Source organism: Rana temporaria, chromosome 3 (assembly GCF_905171775.1).
Source record: "Rana temporaria chromosome 3, aRanTem1.1, whole genome shotgun sequence".
Lineage (NCBI taxonomy): Eukaryota > Metazoa > Chordata > Amphibia > Anura > Ranidae > Rana > Rana temporaria.
Window position 1 is genome coordinate 378,951,120 of NC_053491.1, and position 6,000 is coordinate 378,957,119.

Genomic DNA, 6,000 nt, shown 5'->3' on the forward strand with positions numbered 1-6,000 from the left:
GCAGAGCTACAGAAGGATAAACAAATAAGGGACGCAGAGCTACAGTTAAAACTGGCAGCAGTCCAACAAGCAGCCGCACCTTCTACGAACAGTGAGTACAGCACAGCAGACGCAAGGAAGATTCCGTTTAGCGCTTTTAAAGCTTTTGATGAAAAGGACTGTGAAATTGATAACTACCTGGCAGACTTTGAGCGACAATGTAACCTGCACCGAATTGCTAGAAGAGAGTGGGTTGCAATATTGTCAGGCAAACTGTCAGGCAAAGCTTCTGATGCTTTCCGGACCGTGCCAGATCAGGATATCCATAGCTACGCCCGGGTTAAAGAAGCGCTCCTGGCTCGTTATGCAGTAACCCCAGAGTCCCACCGACAGAAGTTCAGGGACTCACGCAAAACCACGAAAGACTCTTACGCAGAATGGGCATGCCAGCTGTCCCTGTCGGCCTCTAACTGGGTTAACAGCAGCCAGGCCACCACCGCAGAGGACATTTTGCAACTAATGCTCCTGGAGCAATTTTACAATCACATCCAGACGGATGTCAAAGATTGGGTGAGAGATCGCAGGCCCATGACTCTACCAGAGGCCGCGAAGTTGGCGGATGAATATGCGGATACTCGCAAGACAAACCAGGTCACACCACGGGTACAACCTCCACAACCAACGGCGCCCTCACACCCACCAGCCGCTAGATACCAACCGCCTAACAGACCGATGACATCTAGCCCTCGCTACCCACGCCAGGAGGACAACGAACAACGCTGCTTCCGGTGCAAACAGTTGGGTCACTTCAAGCAGAATTGCCCCATGAACGACAACACCAGGTCAAATTGGTCTCAACCTGGGTACCGCCCACCAGCAGCAGCCCATTGTGTAGACTCGGCTTGGGATCTCCAGGAGCTGGGTCCGGAAGAACCATTGGGCACCCCTTACGAAGCCCTCATGGTACAATCTGTTATTACGGACAACAGGGAACACCATTGTCAGCTGGTCATGGGCGACCGCCATGAGCCGGAGGGGCCTTGGAGGGAGCTGGGCAGAAAGAGGCACCGCCAGCTACCCTCCAAGAAGAAGAGGTCCTGGAAGTCATATAACCAGCGGACCTGGGAGGAGAAGAAGCGACTGGAGGAGATGGAATCGCAGCGGGCGCCCCAGATGCGGGCCGAGATGTTCGCCAAGGGCCCACCGGTGGCCCCTTACACCACCACCCAGTTCCTGATGATGAAGGACCACGTGGAGAGCCTGCAGGACATGAGCAAGCAGGATCTGATCCGTGAGTACATAGAGCTGGAGGAGTGCATAAGCCGCATGGAGGAGGAGAACAACCACCTGAGGTCACAGCGGGCTGACCCCCCCAGGCTCCATGAACTGGAGATGGAGCTGGAGAAGCTCAAAGAGGAGAACCGGCGGCTGCGGAGGGAGCAGGGGGTGGCTGACCTTATGGGGCTCTGAGTCCCCTCTCCCCCCCCCCCCCCCGGACTCTGAGCACCAGTGCTACAGCATTTCAACAAATATAACTTTTTCTTTTTATGAATCTCCTGTGATTGTCACTTCAGAGCCATAACCTGCCCCCTCCCATAGCGGGACACCTAGACGGCGGCGCACAGACCCATTCGCTGTCTTCACACTGACTTCTGGTGACTTTGCAGATCGCACAAAGACTTGGGGACTGACCGGCGTGTGATCTGACGACCCGGTAGCATACCTGAGTCGGAAGCAGTTACCAATGGAGGTCAGTCACGCCAAACGGAGTTAACCTCGGACTAAAAGCTCTGAACCCGTCAACCCTACTGGACCAGGGAAGGTCCAACCGGGTTTGCCGGAGCAGGGAGAAAAAGGGGGGCCATTGTGAAGGATGTCAGTGTAAATCTCCCTGCTTGGTTCATGTGTCACAAGCTATTGACATGTTAATGACCCTTCCTCAGCCAGCTCCCTAGTTCAAATGGTAATTGATTTATTGTGTGTGGGAAGGAGACCGGCCTTACTGTTTACAATGATTAGATAAGGGGCTCATGTTAATTATTCTGATTGCTTCATTGTGGTCAGGCTGTTACACCTAGTAATTAACTCCGCTGATGTCTTTATCTAAAGAAACATGTCTGCATGGTCGGCTCCGACTTGTCTCCTATAATCTGTATGGGAAACCCCACTGTGTGAGGGGGGCGTTCCTAACAGGCTGTAACCACATATAAGCTGAGTTTTTGTGTCAATAAAGTGTCTTGTTCCAGCAGTAAGCTTGTCTCATGTGTGGCTTTCTGGGCGATTCCAGGGATATCCCTCCTCGTGGAATATTGTGGTGATTGTCGTTATGGGAAGAAGGGAACGTTGACGGGGATATCATACCGATACCGTCACACCATCCTCCCAGCTGTACGGATCACCCCCCCCACCACCATCCTCCCAGCTGTAGGGATCACCCCCCCCCCCCACCACCATCCTCCCAGCTGTAGGCATCACCGCCCCAGCACCATCCTCCCAGCTGTAGGGATCACCCCCCCCCCCAGCACCATCCTCCCAGCTGTAGGCATCACCCCCCAGCACCATCCTCCCAGCTGTAGGGATCACCCACCCCCCCAGCACCATCCTCCCAGCTGTAGGGATCACCCCCCCCCACCACCATCCTCCCAGCTGTAGGGATCACCCCCCCCACCACCACCACCACCATCCTCCCAGCTGTAGGGATCACACCCACCACCATCCTCCCAGCTGTAGGGATCACCCCCCCCCCCACCACCATCCTCCCAGCTGTACGGATCACCCCCCCCCACCACCACCATCCTCCCAGCTGTACGAATCACCCCCCCCACCACCATCCTCCCAGCTGTACGAATCACCCCCCCCCCCACCACCATCCTCCCAGCTGTAGGGATCACCCCCCCCCCCACCACCATCCTCCCAGCTGTAGGCATCACCCCCCCAGCACCATCCTTCCAGCTGTAGGGATCACCCACCCCCCCAGCACCATCCTCCCAGCTGTAGGGATCACCCCCCCCCCACCACCATCCTCCCAGCTGTAGGGATCACCCCCCCCCCACCACCATCCTCCCAGCTGTAGGCATCACCCCTCCCAGCACCATCCTCCCAGCTGTAGGGATCACCCCCCACCACCACCATCCTCCCAGCTGTAGGCATCACCCCCCCAGCACCATCCTCCCAGCTGTAGGGATCACGCACCCCCCCAGCACCATCCTCCCAGCTGTAGGGATCACCCCCACCGCCATCCTTCCAGCTGTAGGCATCACCCCCCCACCACCATCCTCCCAGCTGTAGGCATCACCCTCCCAGCACCATCCTCCCAGCTGTAGGGATCACCCCCCCCACCACCATCCTCCCAGCTGTAGGGATCACCCCCCCACCACCATCCTCCCAGCTGTAGGCATCACCCCCCCAGCACCATCCTCCCAGCTGTAGGGATCACCCCCCCCACCACCATCCTTCCAGCTGTACGAATCACCCACCCCCCCAGCACCATCCTCCCAGCTGTAGGCATCACCCCCCCCCCACCACCATCCTCCCAGCTGTAGGGATCACCCCCCCCCCCACCGCCATCCTCCCAGCTGTAGGCATCACCCCCCACCACCATCCTCCCGGCTGTAGGGATCACCCCCCCCCCCACCATCCTCCCAGCTGTAGGGATCACCCCCCCACCACCATCCTCCCAGCTGTAGGGATCACCCCCCCCCACCACCATCCTTCCAGCTGTAGGGATCAGACCCCCCCCCACCACCATCCTTCCAGCTGTAGGGATCAGACCTGTAGTAAAAAATGTTTGGACCTGTGAAGAAATCGTACCGCGTCACTTCCGGTGCTCGTATGCCAGGAGCACAGCTGATCGCGGGTCCACGGCGCATGCGCAGCTGCTTTTTCTTTGGTCCGTGAATATCCTAGACTGGGGTAGGTCACTTGTGCCCGCCATACGCAGCCAGGGTGCCCACTATTTGCAGCCACTTGTGCCCGTCATACGCAGCCAGTGTGCCCACTATTTGCAGCCACTTGTGCCCATCATACGCAGCCAGTGTGCCCACTATTTGCAGCCACTTGTGCCCATCATACGCAGCCAGTGTGCCCACCATATGCAGCTACTTGTGCCCATCATACGCAGCCAGTGTGCCCACCATATGCAGCTACTTGTGCCCATCATACGCAGCCATTGTGCCCACTATATGCAGCCACTTGTGCCCATTATACGCAGCCAGTGTGCCCACCATATGCAGCTACTTGTGTCCATCATACGCAGCCATTGTGCCCACCATATGCAGCTACTTGTGTCCATCATACGCAGCCATTGTGCCCACTATATGCAGCCACTTGTGCCCGCCATACGCAGCCAGTGTGCCCACCATATGCAGCTACTTGTGCCCATCATACGCAGCCAGTGTGCCCACTATATGCAGTCACTTGTACCCGTCATACGCGGCACTTCCTTCTTCTTCTGTAGCGGCGGCTGTGGCTCCTGTGTCCGCTTGGCTCCTCAGGCTTCCTCCGTCATGTCTCCTTTTCCGCCAATGCGTTAGGCATCCAATAGGATCGCCTAAAGCTTTGGCCAATCGGGAGACAGGTTTTACTGACCTGCCTGCTGATTGGCAAGGAGGAACTTTAGTGTGAAAATAGCTTCTGGCTCTTATCACGTGCTTCAAGATACACACCCAGCCTATTCCCGCCATAGTATTTAATGCGTCCAGTGTCCTGAAAGGGGCCAGGCACATGAATAGGGAGGGCGGCAGAGGTGACGGGGGCGGTGCCCATGCATTGTGGGCCCACCATGCAACCATGCAGGGGCCACCACTGGTCTTTGATCTCTGTCAAGTGCTGGGGTCTGGATCGCTTCCGCTGCTTTTCCTCCAATCGGACCAAAGAAGCTGAGTGCGAGTTTACCTGTAGCCCTCACACTGGAGACTTGTACACCATCATCATGGCATCCCAGGACGGTGGGTATCAGGTCACGGGAGGGCAGAGCGCATGTGTGTCCCGCTTTGGGGTCACTGGTGGCTTAGGGAGAAGGAGAGGGCCCCTGGGTGTCCGTGGGAGAAGGAGAGGGCACCTGGGTGTTTGGAGGAGGAGAGGGCCCCTGGGTGGCCATTTAGTGAAGAAGAGGGCCCCTGGGTGGCCGGGGGAGAAGGAGAGAGAACCTGGGTGGTTGGCAGAGAAGGAGTGGGCCCCTGGCTGTTTGAAGGAGAAGGAGATGGGCCCCAGTGTTGGCCAAAATTGGAAGAGCTGATCCTTGGGTGGTTGGAGGAGGAGAGGGTGCCACCCTTCTCCCCTTAGGACGGGGACAGACACCCTTCTCTCCCCCGGAGGACGGAGACACCCTTCTCTCCCCCGGAGGACGGGGACACCCTTCTCTCCCCCGGAGGACGGGAACACCCTTCTCTCCCCCGGAGGACGGGGACACCATTCTCTCCCCTGGAGGACGGGGACACCAGTCTCTCCCCAGAGGTAGGGGCAGTGCCGATCCTGACCTAACCGGGGGCCCTAAGCAAAATTTGCTAAGGGGCCCTCTACCTGACCCGTGATGCCGTCACCCATAACTCTTCACCAATCCCCTTGGAGAGCGCCCGACCACATAAGAGGGACAGATAGGGTGACCTGTGGCCCCCAGATTTTAGTATCACCCCACCAGGAGTCAGGACTAGTACCACAGTACGAGTACAGAATGCTCTGCCTGGGGCCCACATCACATACATTAGTGCCTATCCTGATCTCCCTGGGGCCCTAAGCAAAATTACATTAAAGTTGAGAAGCAGGGGGGGTGCGCTGCCCACAGTGACGTGTCACAAAGATTAAAGTTGAGAAGCGGGGGAGGGGGTGTTCTGCTGTCGGAAATGACATCTTACATTAAAGTGAGAAGCGGGGGCTCTAGTAATTTGGGGGGCCCTCCGCAGCTTTGCGGGGCCCTAAGCGGCTTGCATAGTGAGCCTATAGGGCGGATCGGCCCAGGGTAGGGGACACCATTCTCTCCCCCGGAGGACGGGGACAGACACCCTTCTCTCCCCCGGAGGACGG